This window comes from Mus caroli, unplaced genomic scaffold, assembly GCF_978045245.1.
Source record: "Mus caroli unplaced genomic scaffold, Mus_caroli_1 scaffold_13, whole genome shotgun sequence".
NCBI lineage: Eukaryota > Metazoa > Chordata > Mammalia > Rodentia > Muridae > Mus > Mus caroli.
This window is the reverse complement of record NW_028227268.1, coordinates 93,684,849-93,710,176: the sequence shown is the minus strand read 5'-3', so window position 1 is coordinate 93,710,176 and position 25,328 is coordinate 93,684,849. Positions and strand designations below refer to the sequence as shown.

The 25,328-nt window shown below is 42.2% G+C and overlaps 1 long non-coding RNA gene across 7 annotated transcripts in view; it reads right to left on the bottom strand.

Annotated features, from left to right (window-relative positions):
- Positions 1–308: 308 nt before the first annotated feature.
- LOC110304346 (uncharacterized) overlaps positions 309–25,328 on the bottom strand; it is a 47,894-nt gene continuing 22,874 nt past the window's right edge. Inside the window, exons 2-7 of one of the 7 annotated variants that reach the window (XR_015044794.1) lie at positions 15,129–15,280; positions 9,867–10,407; positions 8,439–8,668; positions 6,758–6,881; positions 1,525–1,625; positions 309–637 (exon numbers count right to left, since the gene is read on the bottom strand). This is a non-coding gene — a long non-coding RNA (uncharacterized LOC110304346). Of the gene's footprint in view, positions 1,626–6,757; positions 6,882–8,438; positions 8,669–9,866; positions 10,408–15,128; positions 15,281–25,328 lie in introns of all 7 variants that reach the window. The other 6 variants (XR_003837951.2, XR_015044795.1, XR_003837953.2 and 3 more) reach the window with 6 other exon arrangements.

The following is a 25,328-nucleotide window of genomic DNA, read 5'->3' as shown; positions in this document are numbered from 1 at the left end:
TGTACCCTTATCTGGCTGGTTGGTTAAGGCAGATGTGGTTCTCCAAGTGAAGGAATTACCTATTCAGCTCCTGTGCTCTGATGGCACATGCTGTGGCAGTGAGTGATATGACATCCAGCTACATTCTCTAAAGATAGAAGTTGTCTGACCAGGGCCAGCAGGTAAAGATCTCTCAATGGTTAGTAGCACTCTGTTGTAGCCACCTGGGGCCACACGAACTGGGTTTTTGAGTGGGAGGCTGGAGCTGTAAAGGAGGGAACAGTGAAAGAAGTAAAGAGATCAAGACAAATTTTTTGATCATGGCCCAATGTTTACTATCAGTCTGTGCTTATAAAAGGGGAAAACCCATCTCCTGCCACGCTAGGCTTCTTGGCTTGGTTGCTAAGTTGTTAGCACTAGTCTGTCAGAGCTGTTAGCATTAGGTCATCAATTCCACAGGTTGTCAGCTCTCTCAGGAATATCTCAGAAAGATAGGTTCAGCCTCTCAGTGGTAGTGGAGTCTTGGAGAAGAGCAGCAGCCAGTGACAGAACAGTAGAAGCATCTAGGTCAGAAGGCTCCACCCCAGGTGGTCTCATTCACAGTGGCAGCAAGGTCTGAATCAGCCTGCTCAAGGCTGTGGGAGGCTACAATTCCTCTCTAAATATATAATAAAAGTTAGTTGGACTGGGGCATGAAATTTATTTATGCTCCATGATCCTGCCTGGGAATTATGGTGGCTGGCGGCTGTGCCTGGCTTGGGAACTTAGATTTTCTATGAACTATTTCTATCCCTCAAGGAGAGTATGTGTAGATTGCTTGTGTTTATTTTGCACAAACATGGCTCTGTGGTGTATTATTGATAAATCACGGCCTCTTGGCACATACTTCTGTCTTAGATTTTGGAATAGTCCAGAAATCTCTGTGGCCTGTCATAGCACACCTTATTCCCAATCAGACCAAAGCCACAATATATATATATTCAATCTGTTTCTTCATATTGATGGATTTCTGCCACCTGTGCTTGCTGAAGGTAAGCCTACAGGATGGTTGAAGAGGAGCCTGTAGGGTGTTGACTGACCTGCTTGAAATACAAAGGAGAGAGTTCAAAGCAACAGGATAAAGGCTGTCTTTGGGGAAGTCCAGGTACTCTATTCAGTTGCAAATTAGCAATGATCAAGCTCAAACTCTGGCCTCGGGGTGTAGGAGAGGTGGCTGTTGAGTATCAACAGAAAGGCTGTTTCTCATGTAAATAGGCTAAGATCCAAGTTAACTCTGCTAGCTAATAAAGATTTTTAGCTATCTTCATAATAGGAATCTCTAATATTGGAATTATTACTAGACCAGTCCAAGATTGAGTTAGAGTAACTGGTCACATTAAAGGAAAGAGAAGAGTCATTGTAACTCCTCCTTATGATTAATTTTTCTAAGTCAGTTTCCCGGTCTCTAATGTTCTCTGTCCCATAAGGTTAAGAAGCTTGAAGCAAGGCAGTTTAGCTTGTCTAATCTGGGACAAAGGCAAACAAAGGTGGGTCAAGAACATATACCCAGATCAGCTTTCTTGTCACCATTGTCAGGGCATTCAGCAAACTCACAGGTCAGCCTGTCACAGGAATCATTCTGGCAGCTGTCATGTTCCCGCAGCATTCTGTGGAGAAAACACAAGCATGTCCTCTTCCTCATATTAAGTACCTGTTCAGGATCAAGCCATATGACAATAAGTAGACCCTTTTCATCTCACCTAGACATGAGTATACCTAGTTTTAAGATACTATAAGGCATTTAGTAAGTTCTTTGACATCCAAATTTTAAATTTTTTAAAATAAAAATGTGATTTAAATAATGAGCATGGGGATATAATTCCTCCCCTTCTTTGTTTTTTAAGAAGTTATAGTTTTTAAAATTTCACAATACTTTGTCTTTGAGAATTATATAAAAAATTTTCAGTAACATGGATAACATTAAATTGTTGATAAAACATGTCAAATACTTGACAGTTATAGCCAGTTCTAATATCTGTTTTAATCTGATTTGGAACACCAAGTATATTAAAAAAAATTTTTTTAACATAGGCAATGACACTTTTAGTTGTTTCTCTTTTTTTTTTTTAGACTGATTTTTTAAATTAATTTATCTATTATATATAAGTACACTGTAGCTGTCTTCAGACACTCCAGAAGAGGGAGTCAGATCTCGTTACGGATGGTTGTGAGCCACCATGTGATTGCTGGGATTTGAACTCTGGACCTTCAGAAGAGCGGTCGGGTGCTCTTACCCACTGAGCCATCTCACCAGCCCCTTAGTTGTTTCTCTTGTAGAGTAGTTGTAACTAGAAAGCCTGAAAAGGTATCAATAGTCATATGTGTATATTTTATATATTTATTTATTAATCAGAAATAAGAGTATCTATTTGCGACAATTAAGTATAAGTCCTCAAGAATTAACACCATTATGTGGAAACAGGTAGAAACTGAGGATACTAAACAAATTTTTACAATTTGACATGTACATTATTTAAAATAACCAAAATATTATCTTAAGCCATTACTATTTTGATGATGTAAAGAATGAGATTATATGGCCAGTTATTTTTGTGTAAGGTCTATAATCTGCCTGGGATATAAATCTTGTGTGGCATTGCCTTAAGAGGTCTTGTCCAAGCATCTAGAACAAAACTTTTAAATGTCCAAAGACAGTCCTTTTTTTTTTTTTTTTTGGTTTTTCGAGACAGGGTTTCTCTGTGTAGCCCTGGCTGTCCTGGAACTCACTTTGTAGACCAGGCTGGCCTCAAACTCAGAAATCCACCTGCCTCTGCCTCCCCAGTGCTGGGATTAAAGGCGTGCACCATCACCGCCCTGAGACAGTCTTTTTAAAAGAACAGCATTTTTTTATGAATAGTATATGCATAAACAATTGCAAATTTGAGAATTCATAGTATGTGAGGGACAAACAATTTTAAGCAATTGTAAGCGCTGATATATATATATATATATATATATATATATATATATATATATCAAATTAAAGATTGTTTATTTTAACATTTTAAAACACCATCTATAGCACATAATTTAATTATTTGTACTGAAGCAGGAGGAAACACAAAAGAATAAACATGATCCAATCACATACACTTTTTTCCCATAGAAGGCTGTTTTTAAATATAGTAAATGGGATGCATGCATGCATGAATTTATAGAAAATAAAAAAGAATGTATAAAAGAAATTTTAACAGCTTATCTTTAGGATAATGAATATCAATTTTATCTAAAAGTTTGTTATGCAATAGGGCAAATATCAATATTTTGCAATAACCAATTTAATTGCTGTTTGGAATAAGGAACAGATACTTTGTCAGGTTTTTAAGACACAATTTTTGTTATAGTTTTTTTTAAATACATGAATTTATCTTACAATTTTTTATTAGCACCACAGCAGCCTTATAATAGGATGTTAAAACTTTACTTGGAGATGAAGAAAGATGATTTTACATTAATTTTTTTTTTGTCAAAGAATTGCTGTGTGCACATTTAATAACCATAAATAAAATAAGTAGCTAATATTTAATTACCATTGATTATAATTGATAACAATTATAAAAGCTTTAAAAATTTTTTTTTTGTAAAATCTTTTGTTCTTTACTAGTTAATTTGTATCTCTCTTGATAACATCTAACAAAGGTTTAAGTCACTTTAAGACCTTAAGGTGAGGTCTTAGCCAATTAACATCTATCTCCTGGGAGCTTTTGAGAAAAAAAAAATTGAAGCAAATCAATTTTTTAAAAAAATTTTTTGGCCGGATGTGGTGGTGCATGCCTTTAATCCCAGCACTCAGGAGGCAGAGGCAGGCAGATTTCTGAGTTCGAGGCCAGCCTGGTCTACAAAGTGAGTTCCAGGACAGCCAGGGCTAAACAGAGAAACCCTGTCTCGAAAAACAAAACAAACAAAACAAAACAAAACAAAACAAAAATTTGTACCACAATTTTCTAGTATAACTAAAACTTTAAATATTAAAAAGATTTTGCCTCTGAATCTTTTTCTGGAGCAACGGCTACTCTGCAGAACTTTAAAGCTCATTGTGTGAGAGCAAAGATTTGAAGTAAACTTCCCTTTAGAGGCATTAGCTAATAAAATACTTTTCACTTAGGAAACAATATACACTGAAAGATTCAAACTCTTAGCTTCTTGTATTGAAGCAGAGACAATAACATTTTTTTTTTTTTTTACATAATGTAAAACTATATAAGCCATACCTAGAGGCAAAATTGTCCAGTGATCACCAGTTTACTAGGAGCAAACCCTTTACAATTATCAGGACGCAAAGGAAAAAACAAATTTTCAAATCTATAATAATTTTATATGAAGTAGGCAAGCCAGATTGTAATGCTTTTATAAGTTTTACAGCCTGATTGACTTTTTTTTTTTTTTTTTTTTTGGTTTTTTGAGACAGGGTTTCTCTGTAGCCCTGGCTGTCCTGGAACTCACCTTGTAGACCAGGCTGGCCTTGAACTCAGAAATCCGCCTGCCTCTGCCTCCCGAGTGCTGGGATTAAAGGAGTGTGCCACAATGCCCGGCTCTGATTGACTTTTTGTAAATTTTGAATTTAAACTTTATTTAGAACAACATCTGGATAAATCTGTAACAATGTTGTTTTAGCTAAAAAGAAATTCCCCTGAAGACAGGCAAGAACTTCCCCAGGCACAGTTTGCAAAACAAAAGAAACACTGCATAAGCCGCTGAGGCTGCTCTGAGCTTTGTATTAACTCAAATGTAAATTAATTAATTAATTTATTTATTTTAATTTGAGCATACTGCCTCCTGAGTCTTGGCCCTGTAGTGAGAAACAATTTCACTGTCGATTCTCCAATTTCGGACAGTCTTTATTAACATGATTATACTTAAAACATTTCTTATAACTTTAGTATTGTGAAAAAGTTGCTTGTATGGATGGTAATCCCCTGCAAGGCAGCAACCTTAGCCAAACTGATTGTAGGAGAGTCCAATTTTTGCACAAAGATGAATATATAGATAAGTCTGTCTTTGTTTTGTATGGCCGGATGGCTCCAGAGAGCTGCATTAGCACTCTCATAAGATGATTACTCTTGTAATCATCCTAATTACAATATATAGGTGAATTAAAGATCTTAAATTTGCAATTAAACTGCAAACTGCAGTCAATGGAACATTGGCAATTTTAACCATAATTTTTAAGTATTTTATGCAACGTTAGAATATATATATATATATATATATATATATATAACTTTTGGTAAGCAAAACCCAATTTTAAACAATTTATTATCTTAAAAATCAATATCAGAAACATCACTTTAATGTTATGAAGTTTGGCTGCCAATTTATACATATGAATGCATGACATTGTAAATTTTAATGCTTCATTAATATAGAGACATTGTTTTGTATCTCATCTCTTATAATCCACTTTTTTAGGATAAGAATTACATAAAATATCTCAATTTAGAAGTATCCTAGAGGCCTGGTTTTGGGGGCTGGCTTTTGCCACGTGTTGTTATTTAAAATGACTCTAACCCTGAGTGACCAATTTAAAGTTAACTTTCTGGTAACCAATGTTACACCTTTTTTTGTTTTGTTTTGTTTTTTTTTTTTTTTTTTTTTTTGGTTTTTCGAGACAGGGTTTCTCTGTGTAGCTCTGGCTGTCCTGGAACTCACTCTGTAGACCAGGCTGGCCTCGAACTCAGAAATCCGCCTGCCTCTGCCTCCCGAGTGCTGGGATTAAAGGCGTGCGCCACCACGCCGGGCTCTGTTTTTGTTTTTTAATTAGGTATTTTCCTCATTTACATTTCCAATGCTATCCCAAAAGTCCCCCATACCGACCCCCCCACACCTTTTTAATCATACCCAATAACTTATATAAGCCAATATTTCATGACCAAGACATGTAGAGCATATTTATACCTTTAAGACCAGTCAGAAACCAAATGAAATGGCTACACGAATCTTATAAATTTAGACCAATCAAAGAATTTTACTTTTTTTAGCTATAATTTTAAGATAAAAAGTGCTTTGTCATTTGTTGAACCCAATTGTAGAGATTTTTCTAGGAAAAAACAACTATTAGCTTTTTTGCCTTAGAGCTAAGAAATTGTAGACTCCTTTTTTTTTTTTTTAAGCAGGAGCTATCCTACTGTGTATAACTCCTGGCTACAGTGTAGGGCAAATTAAATCAGCCTCCACTGTGTAAACTGACTAAATCAAGAGATTGAAAGCCAGCAGATAAAGTTTTAACCTTTCTTTCTTTTTTTTTTTTTTGAAAACATGAAACATAGAACAACAGTCATTCATAAAGCAAAACAAAGACAGACATGAATTGACACGTGGACATATTGGTGCACCAAACACAGACAATATAGAGAAGGTAGAGAACTTGATGTAACCAGATCTAAGAGTGTCTCTTGTAGGGGCCAGAGAGAAGGCTGGACGTCTCCGGATTTCCCTCTGTCTCTGGGAGAGTTCTGAAATTCATTTTTTTTTTATTTTTTTACTCTTTTTATTTTATTTTATTTTATTTTATTATTTTACGCCCTATTTTTTTTTTTTTTTTCGCCTGATGCAGTTTTTGACTGTGGACAAATGCCTGTTTTCTTTTTCACTCCCATTTTTCACTGTCAACCCCTAGCTGATATCAGCGCTTGGGCCAACGCTGACTCAGTCTAGCCTGTATCCTTTTGCACCTACAGCAACAATTTCGAAAAGATGAAATTTAAAGCCAGCGCTATCATGAATACAAAGTGTTGCTCACTGTGCTGGATACATCTTCTTAATCTTCCTGTAGAGCTCTACCAAGACAGCGTTCTCTCGGTTGATCCACCCGTATTTAAGTCCCTGTTTAGTGTTCAGGCGCCTTCTGTAGCTGCCTGCGGGAGCTGTAAAGGAGGGAATGGCGAGAGAAGTAAAGAGATCAAGACCAATTTTCTGATCATGGCCCGATGTTTACTAGCAGTCTGTGCTTATATAGGGGGAGGCCCATCTCCTGCCATGCCAGGCTTCTTGATGCTTTGTTGCCAAACTGTTAGTACTAGTCTGTCAGAGCTGTTAGCATTAGGTCATCAATTCCACAGGTTGTCAGCTCTCTCAGGAATATCTCAAAAAGTCAGTTCAGCCTCTCAGCTGTAGAGGAGTCTTGGAGAAGAGCAGCTGCAGGTGGCAAAACAATAGAACCCTCTAGGTCAGAAGGCTCCACCCCAGGTGGTCTCATTCACGGTGGCAGCAAGGTCTGAATCAGCCTGCTCAAGGCTGGGGGAGGCTACACTCTGTAATATGTAATAGCTAGTGTGGAGTCAGGTGCCTTCAAAACCTACTTAGAGATGATGTGGGTGCAGGTTGTTCATTAGCAAGCTTTCTTGATGTTAGCACTGTGAACAAGGAAGAAAGGAAGCAGGACTGGACTTGAGAAAAGTTTAGCTCTGAAGTAGTTCCAACAAGGTGGATGTTTAGGGGCCTCTCTGAGGTGCCTCCAGATGGAGCTATGGGCTGGGCCTTTAGCCTTCTGTGCCAATGGATGGATCTGCCACCAGAAGTCATGGGCTTGAACAGCAATGCTTATGGGCAGTCTTCTTCCAGAGTCTTTCCAACCACTCAAGAGAGTGCATTCTTTGCTTATTATGGTATAATCTGAGGTGTTGGGTGACACTAGGATCTAGGGCACTGGAAGGCAGTCAGGTCTGCAAGTTCTGTTGAGCTGCTCTGGGTGTGCCTGCAGGCTGAAAGCGTGAGGTTAAGCTGGGGAGAACAGACTGGATTTGTACTGCTTTGAGAATGCTCTGGGAGCCTTCCTATTGTGCTGGACTCATTCTGTAATCCTTGGTTCCTTTTTCCTTTGCAGTGCTTGAGACAGAACCAGAGCCTTAGGCATGCTAGACAGGAGCTCTGCCACTAAGTGACACCCCCTCTCTCCTGTTTCCTTGATGGTAAAGTGTTCAGAGAGCAGTGGGGGCTTGTCTGTGTGAACGTGCTCCCTGCCCTAAACTGCTCCTGCTCAGGAGCATAGCGATCACCATCAGTGACCACCTCTCCATGACTCCCCAAAGCATCTGAATCCAAAAGGCCTGTTTGCCTTGAGGTCCTGAAGAGCTGAGACAGTGGTTGCTGTTGTTTCCCAGGCTCATGCCAGGCCTTCGGTAAATAAGCATGAGATGAAGTCATCAAAGGCACCAGTGTCATAGTGTATCCGAGAAGGCTGCAGTTACTAGAAGTTGGAGGGTAAAAATGAAAGAGTAGGAGGACCCTGGATCCCACACAGACTCTGTTCCTGTTGTGTATGTTCATTTAATGTCAAAAACTGGGGGGTGGTAGCAGCATTATTTTGAGGAAGGGGTCAGCTGGAGGCTACTGCTTGTGAAAATAACTCCCACCCAACCCCACACAACACAAACACACACCGAGCAACTCTTCCTCCAGACTCTTAGTGGGGCCCTACTTACTCAGCAAAAGAACAAAGAAGTGATTTCAGCATCTTGAAATTGGAATAGCAATCGCCAAACAGGATCAGCAGAATCGTTACATTCCAGAAAATTCGGGACCTCAGAGGTTTCTCTGTACTCTTGACAATGGTGGCAGATTGCTGACAGCCCACACTGAGTTGCTCTATAAGAGTGTGCTCCTGGGCCTGACTCCAGAAAGATGGAGAGGAGGAAGGATAAGACACTTTTGCCTGGAATTAGAAAGCATTGAACACTTTGGTCTCATCTCCTAGAGGGCACGGCCAAACTTTTCAGCTAATTAAAGGCAAACATTTCTCTATTGCCAAGCAAGGGAAGGACAGCAGAATGGTCAGGACCTGGAGGTCCTGAGGACATGTGAATATGTCAGTTAGGGGCCAGACAGGAAATGAGAATTTATCTCAAATGGGTAAAAAAGTTATAAAGGGATTATGGATAAATATAGTGATAAAGGAACAAATAAAGAATGTTTAAGGCCCAGAGACTTTATTTATCCGAAGCTAATTATTACCTTCCTGGGGGAAGGAGACCCTGAATTTGAGTTATGAGTATGGGGGACTATAGAAATAGAGACTGTGGACGCTGCCATAAATCAGGGACACACAGCTATGGGCTACTGTTGCAAACAGGGCACCCAGAGCAGGGAGGGGTTGGGAAGATGCCCTCCCCTCACTTTCCCCACTGGGTATCCCCCACTGGCCATCCCCCACTGGCCAAGTGGTAGCTAACTGTCAGGAAGCTCTGTATGACCAAGGACCAGCCTCCTGGGAGCTGAAGCTGCATAGATGTGGGTTGAATGAAAAAGCAGCCAGTCCTGGATGCTAGAGAAATGGTGCAGTGGCTGAGAGCATTTGCTCCTCTTCCAGAAGACCCTAATTGGATTCTCAGCACCCAAGTCAGGTGGCTCACTCTCACTATGGGATCCTCTGCAGGCATCTGCATGCATGTACACACACAGAGACACACATGTACACACGCACATGCCTTTAAGAATAACCAGTAGCGCCGGGCGTGGTGGCGCACGCCTTTAATCCCAGCACTCGGGAGGCAGAGGCAGGCGGATTTCTGAGTTCGAGGCCAGCCTGGTCTACAAAGTGAGTGCCAGGACAGCCAGGGCTACACAGAGAAACCCTGTCTCGAAAAACCAAAAAAAAAAAAAAAAAAAGAATAACCAGTAGCATACTGATGAGTTATGTAATTATTGTGTATTATTTATAGGAAAAAGTTTATAAATCAAGCCTGGTGGTAAAGATCTTTAATTTCAGTAACAACTTGGAAGGCTGAGATAGGAAGATTACAAATTCAAGGCCAATCTGGGATACAAAGTATTCTGGTTAACTTATTGAATCTGTCTCAAAATTAAAAAAAAAAAAATTAAAAGATGATATAGCTTAGTAACAGAATGCTCACCTAGCATCCACAAGATGATAGCACCAACACCAAATACATTCGCTCTCAGTATTATTTTGTAAAGGAGGCAGATCCAGGACTCTTTGGAATGCAAGAGGTTGATAAATAGAGCACACTCACAATGGTAGCATGCCAGGCTAATGAGCTGATGAAGAACCCAACAGAGGCCAACCCTGGACTACCAAGTAGAACAGACATCCCTGGGAGAGTGAGCACTTGTCCACTGTCTTCACACTCTCAGTCCCCCACATTTGAGCTTTCTTCCCACAAGGTGGTCACATGAGGAGCCCTGTGGAAATATGCTGGTTAATTTTCCTTGGAAGAGTGACCTATGGGGCATTTTCCTTATTAATGATTTCTGTGAGAAGATCCAGCCCACTGTGTGAGATACAACCCCTGAGTAGGTGGTATTAGGTTGTACAAGAAAGCAAGCTGAGCAAACCACAAGGAAGAAGTCAGTGAGTAGCCTTTCTCCATAGTCTCTGCTTCAGTTCCTGTTTTCAGGTTCCTGCCTTGGCTTTCTTCCCTGACGGACTGTAACCTGTAAATTAAAAACAACAAACAAACAAAACACCTTTCTTCCCCAAGATGCTTTTAGTCATGGTTTTATTTCAGCAACAGAAATATAAGTAGATCAGAGCTCTCAGAAGAACACATGAGCTCTGCAGTTGAGTACGTACTTGTGTCTCCAAATCTCCATTGATTATTTTCCTAACTCAGTACTCCATATGCAAGCTGGAGTGATGACCCCACCATGACCAGAGGCAACTAGGGAGCAGGAACCGACATGGGCATTAGCCTACTTTACTGTGAGGTAATCCAGGCAGGAGCAGACATTTGATCCAAAGTGCAAGGTCTTTCATATAAATACTTCATCACCCCAAGTCCTTGCTGAGCTGAGCAGGAACCAGATGTTGTTGCACCCTGAATCCTGTCTCCTCTCAGGGGAGTGGTGGCTGAAGTGGGAGAGTGCTTAGGAACCTGTAGTTAGGAGTCAGGGTTCCCTCCTCATGACTGCCATCTGCCTTCTGAGTCACTTTTCTTTGTTTTAATTTTGCCAACTACAAACTAGATATGATTTCTCAGCCTAGCTCCAATGCCCTTTCCTTGGTGCAAAGATCAAATGTGATGGATGACATGTGAAAAGGGAAAATGACACAGCGAGGCAGGAAGGGAATGTGCTGAGAGCACACCAGTTATTAGTACTGTCTGTCTTTTCAGAAAATGCTTGAAGGGACCTGAGCCATATCTCAGCTGCTTTTATGTGCTTATTATTTAGCAGATGTTTCATGAGTAACTGCTATTTGCCAGAAGCTCATTTTCTGCCTTATGGTTTGATAGGACTCTTGGACATTTTTCACTTTTCAGGTCTGACCTTCAGAGGTTTTGGTTTAGCCTCTTCTCTCTAAGGACAACAGGAGCCATAGAAGAAATTGGATGCCTGTCATAGGGTGCTAGGCATTGACTGAAGTCAGAGTCTCCCCACCCCCATTTGTTATCTCAAGTTTTATTGGCATTTTTGCCCTTTTTGCCTCGGGAGCTGCAGGCTGAGTTTGCCTAGGGAGCAGGGACATTCAGTAGCCATGTAGGGTATCATGGCAGCAGCATAAGCTGGTCACCAAGGAGTTCATGTCAGGTTGTACTTTAAAGCACATCTGCTGTGGCTGGTGGAACACAAAGCCTTCCCACTTGGTGATGAAGAGACATAGGAAGCTGGTCACCACTGTGGGGGACAGCCCTGGTGATCATCAGGGATTCATTGATCAATGGAGACTTTGTACTTTACCAACTGCCAGCCAGAAGCTGAGAAAGCCAGGCTTCGGAAGGAAAAAGGCACACGTGCATGGCAAATTTTATTAAATTCTCTTAGAATGTTAGATTCTGAGAAAGAATCAAAGGAGCCAAGAGCTCTCTCCTGGCAGAGCAGTTCAGGAGCCCTTGCCTGTCATGAAGGGGCTCCCTTCTGAGCTGGGTCTAGGCTAATGCCACACTGCCTCCATGTCCTGAGTCCATTGCCTCTGTGAAGAAGACATTTCTTTGATTCATTTATCAGGAATTCATGTTGCTAGGTGCCTACCAGATACTTGGCTTCTCTGATAGAATCAGCCTAATCCAAAAGAAAATTGTAAATGATTGCTAAGTAAATAGAGTGTTCCTTCTTACTGTGATGGAGAAAAAAGAAAGAGGTAAGGTGAGATCTTAGGAAGTTGACATCTCGGCACTTTCAAAATGTAACCCAGCTCCAAGGTTCCAGAAATAGGTCCTGGTGAGGATGCCATAGGGCCACCCTCCCACTATGCTCTTTCCTTTATATGACCAAGGACTCAGTGGCATCTCCAATACTTGGTAATCATTTCTGTATCTATCTCCACTCACCCTGCTTTCTTATTGTTCCCAGACCTACTCTCTTTATTTACTTCACACAGAGTGAATTAGGATGCTGAGCAGATGTGTCAAGTGTCTGGATGGGCAGTTATTGGATGTTGTGTAGGGCTGCAACAACCTGCTTCTCCTCACTATAGTTAGTGAGTAGGAGTCATAAGGGTGGTGAAGATGGACCACCTTCAGGGGCTTTGTCTTATTTTAGCTTCTCCTCCTCCTTTTCCTCCTCTTGTTCCACCTCCTCCTCCTCTTCTTCCTCCTTCTCTTCTCCTTCTCTTCCTCCTTCTCCTTCTCCTTCTCCTTCTCCTTCTCCTCCTCCTTCTGTTTTGCTTGCTTGTTTGTTTGTCTTTCAAGACAAGATTTTTCTATGTAGCTCTGCCTGTCCAGGAACTCTCTCTGTAGGCCAGGCTGGCCTTGAACTCCCAGGGATGCCCCAGCCTCTGCTTCCTGAGTATGCCAGCACCCAGCTGCTTGCTTCCTTCCTCCCTCCCTCCCTCCCTCCCTCCCTCCCTTCCTTCCTTCCTTCCTTCCTTCCTTTCTCTCTTTCTTGAAATGTATAGAGATGTTCCTGCCAGTTTGACTTTCATTGTCTCTCAGCCCCTGGACACTGTTTTGGTTTAAAGAGATCTATTACTAGTGCTGCAGAGGGTCATGGGTGCCAGATTCTTGAAGGAGAAGACCCATTGACTGGCTATTTTCATAGGTGCTATATTGGCTGCCCAATCAATATTGATTTTTAGACTCTCCTCTAATCACACTGCATTATGCTGCAATGGCTCAGGGCCCTTGTACAGATATTAACTTAAAACTATTTGTTTTCTGGAAGTGGCTTTTCTTATCTAGCTGACAACTGTCCTGGCTCCTCTTTGAGCTGTACCCCAGGTCCCTCGGGGAAGCTCCTCCCATCAGGTAAGCTCAGGGTAAATTGGCCATTATACTTCTCAGATTGATAAGAGATAAGTGTCTGTTTGCCCTGAGATAATACATACAGAAAGGTAAGCCCCAGCCAGTCAGTTTACCTACCAAACTGCTTTTCTGGAGCTGAGACTAGCTCAGCCTTTCTTCTCTTACTGCTTGCTTCCTGTTTTGCTGATTGTATGAATAACCATGTGGCCTTCCTGCTATCTCTGGGGACTGTTTGGCTTTTCCATGGCTGCTTTAATGCCCTGTGCTAGCATGTGGTCTTCTTCTTCTTCTTCTTCTTCTTCTTCTTCTTCTTCTTCTTCTTCTTCTTCTTCTTCTTCTCCTTTTGTTTTTTTTTTGTTGTTGTTGTTTTTTTTGAGACAGGGTTTCTCTGTGTAGCCCTGGCTGTCCTGGAACTCACTCTGTAGACCAGGCTGGCCTCGAACTCAGAAATCCACCTGCCTCTGCCTCCTGAGTGCTGGGATTAAAGGTGTGTGCCATCAACATGCTTTCTTAAAGGCCATGTTATGCTGGCTGAAGCAGAACCTAGGCTGCCAACAACAGCATCAGAATATACAAGCTATATGCAAGGGCATTATTTTTAGCTATCTCTAATGGCAGCTTTGATATCTGTCTGGCTCCTTTGCTGCTGTGTTTATAGCAAGTCACATAGATTCTGTTTCTCTCATTGATTTGTATCTGATTCGGAAAGAGCCCTGCCCTTACTTTGGTGTCAAGGCTTCCTGCTGTGAGTTCCCAAAAATTGTTTTAACCTAGATGAAGCATTCATTGAGCTTTGGTCTAATTAAGGAGATAAGATTTACACACACACAATAATATGCTTTTTATAGTATGTTAATTGTCAAGAGAACAGGTTTCTGTAGCATCTCAGGCACCTTGATTTTGGACCTGAGGGATTTCAATAAGTGAAATGGAGTGTGAGCATTGTTGGCAAGGAGCAAAGCTCCAGCAAGTATCAGGGGCAAGAATGTGTCTAATGAATTCTTGGACAGTGGGGACCAGTCAAGCACCGTCCTATGTGAGGCACATGGTAAATTCAAAGTAAGGGTGTCCACTGCTCTTGTCCTCAGTGCCTCCATAGACCAGACTGTGAAATGTCCCCCCAACACAATGGAAAGGCTTAGAAAAGCCTAAGACTTGAACTGAAACCAAGAACATGGTCCAGGGGTTGTCACCTCTCCTAGCATAGCACCCAGATGACATAATCCCAGTGAAGCTGCAGATTATGTTTAAAGAAAACACTTAGAAAGAAGATTGGCATGAGGAGTGTGCAGAGAGCAAGCGCTTCCATGCTGCAGTAGATTTAGAGAGCAAAATGGAAAGAGGAGAAACCAGGATGAAGCACAACCATGCTTTAAAAGCAAGCCTTCTAGCTCAGACTGCTGCTGCGTCTCCTATTGCCTTTGTGACCGTGGCAGCAGTCTTCAAGCCTATGAAATCTTCCAGGTTGGTAGATTCTTTGGCTCTTTTAACTTGTCCCAAATGCTTGCTTTGAGTTTCTTCTCCCTGTTTACAGAGAATCCATGACCCTTAGATGCTGTAACAGTTAACAGACTCCGAGTTATTTTTCAAGGACAAATGATTAATGAGACAGGTGTTTTGTTTCTACCTGAGCATGGCTGGAGCATGGTTAAGTTCTCGTGGCTTCTCTAAGAGAACTTGGATTGATTTATAGAGAAGCAGGTAAATAATCACCAGCACTTGGGAGGCAAAGGCAGAGGCAGGCAGAGGTCAGCCTGGTCTCCATAGAGACATCTAGGCCAGCCAGAGCAGCACAGTCTCAAAAAACAAACAAACAAAACCCCAAAGGTCCAACAATGAACATTTATTCACAAATTTTTTGTTCCGTGTTCAAATTACTCTCTGCTAGCTGTGATTAATAAGGATTGCTTATTATTATTAATTATTATTATTAATTATTGTCCCATCAGCACACACCATCAGGATACTACACACCTGAATCGAGAGGAAGTCCCAGATGCTTGTTCTAATAGAACCATGATATATCCATGTGATGGACCAGTTCTTCAGCAGCTTCTGCCAGTCTCTTGGCCATAGGCTTCAGCCTCCTTCTCCTTAGGACTTCATGAAGCTGTCTCATAGGAATCCTAGAGGGCAGTAGACCAGGAGAAGTGAGAGAATGATCTACAGAGTGGGGAGTAAAATCCGATGTGATTTTGTCCTGCCAGGGGGCTCAGACTGGCTTATCTCTGATGAAACTGGTCTTCTCTCTACAACAAAGAGGGGAACTCAGTCTGATTTGACCTAGGCTCCATTGACTTCCTCTGATTAGCTGAGTGGAAAGCTCAAGAACTAGCATGGGTTCTACGGGTAGTAGGATTTGAGGGATTGACTCCTGGAGTGGATATAGTCCCGAGGGCAGCAGCTATTGGTTAAGCTCAGGAGACCCTGCAGAAGATCATAAGCTGTGGGATTCTGTCTTTTCATGCTTCTGTGAGAATGGATGCAAGTAAGAGAGGAGGGACTGACACAGAGCTGTGTCCAACAGGGGCTTCTGGAGACTAGAGTCAGCTGTGGCAAGTTTACTTCCAGATTACAAAAAAACATAAGGGTGTACGCTTCTGGTATGCTAGCCTCCTCCTTCCTCACACTGAGGTTTCTACCAGTGTGAATCTTTTGTTACAACAGTTCCAGGCCAACAGGAGCAGAGAGCATGTTGCTCCTGGTTTTATTTGGGGAGGTGCCTCTGACTCACTGAGAGAATCGGTTGATCTTTTGTACCTCAGTTTCTCCTACTGAGAAAACAAGAGGATACTTGCCTGTTGCAGATCACAAGGCTGTGGGAAAGTAATGTAATGCAAATAAAGACTATTTACTCACAGCTCATCTATTTGTGCACAGTAGTATTTGGACCTGAACATTTATTGTGAGCGAGCCAGCCCATGGTGACCTGACAAATATTGCCAAGTGAAACCCAACTAATTGTTTCAGTCAATATTAGTTTCATTCTCTTTCTAAGTCATATTGCGTAACAGCTGGTTCTATTTATTGAGCAACTCTCATGTGTCAGTCACTCTGCTAGACATTATCTTTTTAGATATTTTACTTTATGGCATGAATGTTTCACCAGAATGTATGTATGTGCACCACATGCCTGCTGCCTGCAGAGGTCAGAAAAGGTTTCTGGGTCCCCTGGAATTGGAGCTACAGATAGTAAGTAGTACCAGGTAGGAGCTTGGAACTAAACCTACATCCACTGCAAGAGCAGCAAAGACTCATAGTGGCTGAGCCATCTCTCCAGCCCCTGTCTTGAATACTCAAGTATGGAAGATTGGTCCTCCTTTACACATGTGGAGGGTGGGGTATAGGCAGTCTAATAAAGTGAGGGACTAGAGGATTCTAAGTCAGTTCTATGTGGCTCCAAAATTATCCCATTCTATTGAGCCTCACTGGCTCCTGCCTTTACTTCTGAAATTTCTGAGGGAAAGTGAATGCAGTCTGCCCTGAAGAGGCAGCTCCTAGAAGGAAAGGCTCCAGCTGAGTTCAGTGCTAAGCGTCATCTTTCTCTGCTTCTGGCTGCAGCATCATCTGAAACTGAACTCCCTTGTCTGTGGAGAAGATGATATGTTTCTGGTTTCCAGCCAGCCCAGGAAATGAAAGGTTTGTGTGAGACACACTTGTTCCAATTGGGCTCTTCTCTCTCCACCCTTAAACTCCAGGAATGGGGTGAGTCCCTCTTACAGCCCCATCTGACAAAAATTTGGGGGGAAAGGGGAGTTTTGGATTTCCCAGCATGTCGGCTGCACTTGCACCCAGCAGAAGACCCAGTTTCCGGTAATATGACTTCCCTAGAAGCTATTAACTCTGCCCCAGTTCTTCTTATCACATGTATGTTTACCCTCCTTGGGATGTTTTCAGACAGTGGGTGTGGTGGTTGATGAGTTGAAACCTGTCCTGGTTATGCACTGAGACTGGCTCTTATTATTACTTGCCTAATGTGGCAGCTTGCAAAACAGTTTCCATGGCTCTCAGCATATCCAGGCGTGCACTGCCGTACATCTGTTCCTGCAAAAGTTTGCCATTCAGAAATGTTTGGATCTGGCAAATGCTATCCCAACATCCCCTAAATATCACTGCCAGGTGTTCTAGATTCTATCAAGTTGACAATCCTCACTGCTGTCACACTTGCTAGTTGTATTGCAATAGATTGAAGCCTCAGAAAAAGTCTCCAGTCACTTAGGCAATGTCATTGCCAGGCTCAGTATTGATCTAGCTAGTTATTTCAGTGGCTGAGCTGCTGGCAACCCCTTTATCGTCTACAGTAACAGCCTTTGGTAACTGCTGGTTTTATCGATGCATTCCAAAACTCAAATGCCTAGGAATTTAGAAAAGAAATTCTGTGTCATATGATCACCAGTAACATTGCATATGTGAGGACACATGTGTGTGTGGTAATTGCCACTCTGAGGGTTGTTTAGGGTAAACTTGCTCTTGGTGAGACCAATGTTTCATGGTACATCTTTAGTTATCACAGCACAAGAGGTTGGCTACCAGCTGTCTTAGTTTCTCTGACAAACTTCAGGAAGAAGAGGTTTACTATAGCTCACAGTTCACGATGCCATTGTCCACGTGGCAGGGCAGTGGAGGTGGCAGCAGCTTGGTCCAGCTGGTAACACTGCACCGACAATTAAGAAGCAGACAAAAAAGTGAATGCATTCAAGCCAGTGCTCAGCTTGCTTTTTCCAGTTTATATATTTCAGAATTCTGTGCTCAAGGAATGGTCTCCACCCACAATTAAGATGGGTCTTCCACAAAACAAACAAACAAACAAACAAACAAATAATAAAACAAACAGTCAATATAATTCCCCATAGGCATGGCCAGAGGGCCATCTTCCAGGTTATTCTAGATTCTGCCAAGCTGAAAATTCACACTTGCTAATTGGGCTGAAATCACAAAGACCCAGAAATATGCTCCTATCAGCCTTGCCCTAAAAAAATGCAGATTTTACCACACTAATGCCTTTCTTAAGGCTCAAACATCTGGTTGAAAGTCTTTGTCTACTGTACACTCTTGCAGGCTCTTCTGACAAAGCCATGAAGAGCCTTTCATACTTTATCTAAAGCGCGCACTCTCTCTTTCTCTTTCCTTCTCTCTCTCTCTCTTGTTCTTTGTTTTTTAGAGACAGGGTTTCTCTGTATAGCCCTGGCTGACCTGAAACTCATTCTGCAGACCAGGCTGGCCTCGAACTCAGAAATCCGCCTGCCTCTGCCTCGCATGCACCACCACCGCTGGGCAAATCAGGCTCTTAACACCAGGTGTATCAGGCTATTTGCTGACACCATGACTGTAGTGAGAAGACTTGGTCCTCAGTTTTCTGACACTCACAGCTGATTGTGGAAGACAGGTGTTGAATTGCATGTTGGGGCCTGGAAAGGTGGCTCAGTGGTTAACAGAGGACCAGGTTTCAAGTCCCAGCACCCACATATATGCAGTTCCAGGTGATGCAACACTCTCACCCAGACATATATGCAGGAAAAATACCAATGCATGTAAGAAGAAACATTGAGAAAATTAAAAAAGAAAAGAAAAGAAATTGCATTGTTACAAGGGCTGTTAAAGTCTCAGAGCTTAACAGTCTGAGACTTAACTCTGGGGTAGCCACCCTCTGCAGTATCATCTCAGAATCTCTTTCCCATCTAAGGTAAAACAGATTACACCCTAGGTGGGGAGGTAGCTTTGGGCTCAAAGGTTTAGTATTCTAAGTTCTTGTGAGTCATGTAAGATTCAGGGAGGATGGGGTATCCAATATCCATACTGAATGGAGACTCAAGAATCAAGGACTTCCAGTTTTGTTTCTTCAAACTGATATATAGAAACAGAATCAGGTGGAAGGCAGGCTTTTGTCTTTGCAGATAGAATCCCAGAGGATGGTGGCTAGGGATTGCACACAAAGGGAGCAAACAGTTTGACATTGACGAACCCCAGCGATGCTAAGAGGGACAATCATCTTTTCTCCTTGGCAGTCCCTTCATGTGTGTGATTGATAGTATGTTGCCACCTCTCAAAATGATTTACTTTTAGTTATATGTCCATGTCTATGTATGCATTGAAGGGGTGCCTCAGGAGGCCAGAAGAGGGAACTGGAGACCCAGGAACAGACAGAATTGGAGAACTGGAGTTACAGACAGTTGTAAGCTGCCTCACAAGGATGCTGGGAAATGAACTCAGGTCCTCTGAAGAGCATCAAGTCATCATAACCAATGAGGCATCTCTCCAACGTTTGCTTGTTTCTCTTTGTGGCTTGTATCTCTCAATAATGCAGATGACGAGATAAGGGCTGGACTTGCTCTTTCATTCTAGTTATATAAAATCTTTAGTCCCAGAGAGTGATTTTTATTAATAGAGATAATACTAATGGTAACTAGACGATTAAATGGTTTAGGTGGAAACCAGCTGTCCAAGGTGGATGGTTCTATGTCCGCTGCTCAAGACACTCAGTAAAGGTAATTCTTCATAGTGGTGTAGAATCACTGAGCACTGGCGGTCATATGCAACTTACCATGATATTGCATCCCAGTGTTCAAATTCAGGACAAGAACTCAGGCACACCTGCAAAGGCCATCAACTATACAGTAAAGCCTAGAGATGCTATCCTTCAGCTAGACTATTAAGGGCTCTGGAAGTTATTGAAAGATATACGCCACAGAACAAAACAGACAGGGGCTGGAGATGACTCTGTGCTTATGAGCACTTGCTGCTCTTCCAGAGGACCGGAGCTCAGTTTCCAGCACCCAGGGATATTTCTAGGCTGTTTTGCCTGAAATCATTTCTTCTTTTGTAGCCTGCACTTTTTTGTTAGAACCTTTTGGTGCTTTAAATACTGCCTCTGAAGATGTTTTTCAGCTTTAGAAGCTGAGATGATTGCCTCTAGTTGTTCACAAGCCCACTTAATCACCCTAATAGAACCCTAGCTGCTTGAAAGGGTTTCTTCAGGTGACAGTTTGCAAACAGCCTCTAATTAGCACATGGGTTAACTATCATTTGCACAATGTTTCCCTTCTGGGAGCTTGAAGGCAAGTGTTGTGATAGAATGGTCAGTCAACCTTGGTGGGAATACAGGATATAAAATGCAATATTACTGATATGAGCAATAAATAATAATGATAATCTATATGTAAGTGGTGTAATCCCTGACAATTATCTCTTGCAGTATCTTGCCTCCCAGGCCCAGAATATCCTGAGGATGAAAATCACATTCTAATATTTTCTGGAAAACTCTCTGGTAGGCTCATAAACAGTGTGTACACTGAGTACACAGGGTTCTTCTTAAAATTAATTTAAAATTATTGCTTGATAACTTCATACACATACATAATATATTTTGATAAGCCCCCAATTCTCCTCTTTTATTTCCTTGCTACTTCTGAAATCCTTCCCAACATCTCATTTTACTACTTTTGTGGCTTAAGAAAAAAACCAACTTACTCTGCTTAACTGTGGTTGTCCCATGTGCACAGTGGATGTGGAGTCTTTACTGGATCATGGGCAGCTTACTGGTGGCTTCACTTATGAAGCAAAAATCACTCCCACTCTCCCAGCAGCCATTAGCTACCAACAGCTTCTCAGGTAGGAGTGGGAAGCATGTGTCTCTCTCCCTTCTATGATGGGTTCCTTACTGTGTCAGATAATCATAGTGGCTTGTGAGTTCATGAGTGCTATGCCGTCCTGTGTTCAGAAGAGAGCATTTTACAGCACTTCTCCCATTTGTCTGCTCTTCTCCCATAATCTCTGCCCCCTCTTCTGAAATATCCTCTGGGCCTCAGGGTTCGGTGTGATATTCATATCTTGTTTAGGGCTGAATACTCAACACTGGTAAGTGTACAACATTCTAATTCCTTCTTCTAGGTTCTATTGGGCAAAATGACCACCTTGTGAGGACTTGAAAGAAATTTGGAGTGAAAATCCAAATATCACGTGGTCCCTACAATGAAATGATCAAAATAGTGTCTATCAATTCAACCTGTATTATCCTCAAGGTGTTACTCAAATACATGGGAAGCTACATGGGAAACATAGACATAAGTCTATGTTTTAGTTCATGTGGCCACTTACTATTGCAGTCATGTGGAACCTTGTACTATACAAATGAATGAAAATGGCTATCATCCTTGTTTCTCTGAAAACTCTGTTATGAAGGTCAGTAGGATCACAGGTGTCCTCTTATGTCAGGCAAAGATTGTCACAATGTCGTAAATACCAATATTGTTAACTACCGATTAATTAATAAGTCTAGCGATTGATTCAGGGTCTTGCCTCTGCTAAGGAAGCACCCTACCATTGAACTATATTTCCAGACCTTTTAAAACTTTTATTTGGGGCCAAGTCTCATACTTTAATCTGGTTGGTCTTGGTCTTGCAATTGTTTTTTCTCACAGTCCTTCCCAAGTGACTGGGATTACGGGCATGCACCGTAATATAAGTCACCTCTTGTGACTTATATTATTTCCATCATCCCCTTATTGCTGTCTACTCCAAAACCAGAAGCCACACAGCTTCATTTGAAAAATGGAAGGATACTTCTTATATCTATATTAAAATTGCCCAATTAATCCTATATTGTGACCTTTGGTGACTGGAGTTTGGTTGACTGTGGAAGTGACTTTAGGTATGATGGTATGGTGTTTGTTGAGCTGTGACTATGACATGGAAGGGCTTGAGGAGAACACATATGATTCAGGACACAAATCTTCCCCATGTGGACACTGGGCCACTCTCTTATTTACAGAATCACGGGTTCTTTGGATTGCAGGAGACTGTTTAGTTGAGCTATTTTGCATTTTCAGGCCTTTTAGAAACCCAGCCCATAGCATCTCTGACATATATTATATTCCTTGGACACATGGTTACATGAGCTTGTCCCCTCACTAGTTCATCCCTACTATTTGACATTTCTAGTTCTTGCAACAGTCTATCAACTTTTGATTTGTTTTGGCTGCCAATTGACTCTTCACTCTCCCTCTGCTCACTTATTTTTAAAATCAAAATATTTGTTTTTATTACTTTTAATTAGATGTTTGTGTCTACATGTAAGTGTACGCACATGAATGGAGGTGCTCTTGGAGGCCAGAGGTGTTGGATCACCCTAGAGCTAGAGTTATAGGTGGTTGAGTCACCCAACATGGGTACTGGGAACTGAACCCAGGTCCCCTACAAAAACAGTAGTTTCTATTTTTTTTAATTAATTTATCTACTTTACATCCCAATTACAGCCTCCCCTCCCTCTTCTTCTCCCAGTTCCAGCCCCATCACCACCACCACTATCCCCCTGTCCTCCCTGTCTCCTCAGAAAAGGCTCAGAAAAAGGGAGGCCTCCCATGGATATCAATCCACCCCAAGTTGTAATAGGTCGATGTGCATCCTCTCCCACTGTGGCTAGACAAGGCAGCCCAGCTGGGGGAAAGGGATCCGAAGCGGGATAAAATCAGATATAGCTCTCACTCACAGTTAGGAGTCTCACGTGAAGACCGAGCTCGAGCTACACAAATGTTACATTTGTGGGGAGCGAGGGCCTGGGTCTATCCCATGTATGCTCTCTGTGGCTCAGTCTCTGTGGGCCCCTAAGGGCCCATGTTAATTGATTCTGTGTTTTCTTGTGGTGTGCTTGACCTCTCTGGTTCCTTCAATCCTTAGTCCCTCTATTCTATAGAATTCCCCAAGTTCTGTCTAATGAAGTAGAGCACTGTTTAGTAATCACTAAGCGGCCTCTCTGCCCAAAGGGAAGCTGTATAACAGGCATTGTTCTAAACTTGCATCATTGAGAAGAGGCCAGGGTTAACAGCTGAACTAGTTTTCTAGCTGCCCCTCTTTAATATTTATTTAACTCTAGCTCTCTTCCACCCCGGTGGGGTGTGTGTGTGTGTGTGTGTATGTGTGTGTGTGTATGTGTGTGTGTGTGTGTATGTGTGTGTGTGTATGTGTGTGTGTGTGTCCCACAGTGAATATATGCATATATAAAGGTCAGAGGAAAACTTTCGAGGAAAACTTGCAGGAATTGGTTCTCTCCTTCCACCATATAGGTTCTGACAATATAACTCAAGTTTATCAGCAAGCTAATTCTTTTGCTTACTGGCCCTAACATAAAAATCTGGAGATGAGATCATCTATATCCAATGGAAAATGTCCTTTAAAGAATAGGAATAAGGGTTGGAGAAATGGCTCAGCAGTTAGGAACAATGGATGTTCCTCTAGAGGACTGGTGTTCAATTCCCAGGATCTATAGAGCCACTTACAACTGTTGGTAATGCCAGCTGCAGGGGATTCATGGCTCCAGGTATGGATGAGATGCACATGTATATGCATACAAGCAAAATACTCATACAAGTAAAGTAAATACATCTTAAACAAAAGAATAGGGATAAACTGGGCTTGGTGGCACATACGTTTTATCCTTACAGCTAGAGGCAGAGGTAAATCACTGTAAATTTGAGGCCAGCCTGATCTATATAGACAGTTCCAGGATAGCCAGAGCTATCCTGAAAGATACGTCTCAATACCAATCAAACAAACAAACAAAAAAAGAGGGGTAGGTTGTAGCTCAGTAGTAGAGAACATGCACAGCATAGCCCAAGGTCCTGGATGGGAAGGAGAGGGAGAAGGAGAAGGAGAAGGAGAAGGAGAAGGAGAAGGAGAAGAAGGGGAGGAGATACGGAGGAAGTGGGTATGTGACAAGGGAGACAAGGTTTTGAAGTACCAGTTAAAGATCACCAAAGATCCAAAGATGACCAGCAGCCATCTCTTCTACTACAAGTTAAAAAAGGGGCATGAAGCTGGGTCTCCCTCAGGGCTTACAGAAGGGACCAACCCCAACAATCCCTTGACTTAGCAGTTCTAGCTTCCATCAAGTGTAGGAAAAAGGTTCCGTTGCTTTAAGCCATCTAGATTGTGGGTAATTTGTGACAACCTGGGAAATGGATACAGTGCTGATTTGAGTGAACTTTGCAAAGACCAGTGATCTGAGCACACCAGCCCACTTCATTATCCTTCAACAGCCTTGCCTAGGCTGAGAGACTTTGAGGAAAACCATACTAGACCATGTACTGCCAACTATCAATCTTGGGATTTCTTTCCCTGAAGCCTAGAACTTGATCACACCAGATACCATGTAATTCTTATCAGCAGAGTGCAGTAAGAGAGCAGTCACTCAGCTCAGGGACCGCCATGCTGGATGCAGAAGGTGAAGAGGGTACTTCCCATTATTTTCCTGTCCCCCACGTCTTTACTGCAATGAAGACCTCTCTGTCAATACATTTGTGCCATGGTTACTTTCATAGGCATCTCCCTCTAGCCACTGAGAAGAGGAGAGCAAGTCTTACAGACATAGGCATGGAACACATGGGCGGACAGGGAAGGAACAGGAGAACCAGACAGAGAGATGGGTAAAGGATGGAAGACAAGTGGGAAGCAGTCTGAAACAGTGCAGGATCTCCATGGCCAGGATGTGGGCTGCAGGGACAAGCAGCTGGAGGAGAACGCTCTCTTCACTTCAAGAGGCTCCTTCAGAGACAGGTAAAATGGCAAGATCAATAAGACCCATGGACTGTGAAAAGTTCCCACCTGGAACCTGAACATTCAGCAAGACGTGGTTTTGAGGAAACTGTCTTTCACTACAACTGCCCAACATAACAGGGATTTGTAACACACTAGACAGCCTCTTTCTTGTACTGTGTCATTATACTGTAGGCCTGCTGGGCCAGTGGAGTCCCTTATGCTCATCAGCACTTTGGGATTTAGTTCTCAGGCACTGGGCAGCCTGAGTTTGTGGGTGTAACCACTCAGTTGCTATCCTCAAGAGGACCTGGCACTTCTACAGGGGGCCTGTTCTCAGCTGATCTAACACACCACATTTTTGCCTTTTGATTTGCACACATAAAATGAATCTCCCTCCTTTCTCTTGTTCCCAGGTTCTAATCATCAATTAGAACCACTTTGTTCTTTGCATCTTTCTGCTGACCAGTTTGGGAATTGGTGAGCAGAGAGAAGAAAGGGAGGTTGTGTTTGTGGGCAGTGGCACTGGATGGCTGGCTGCTAATGAAGGCTCCCTGAATGGTTTGATTGTGTTGCTGTTTATATAGTTTTGATTTTAATTTGCATCCGTACCAGGCTCGGCTCCCAAGAGTCATTCAGCCGTATTTG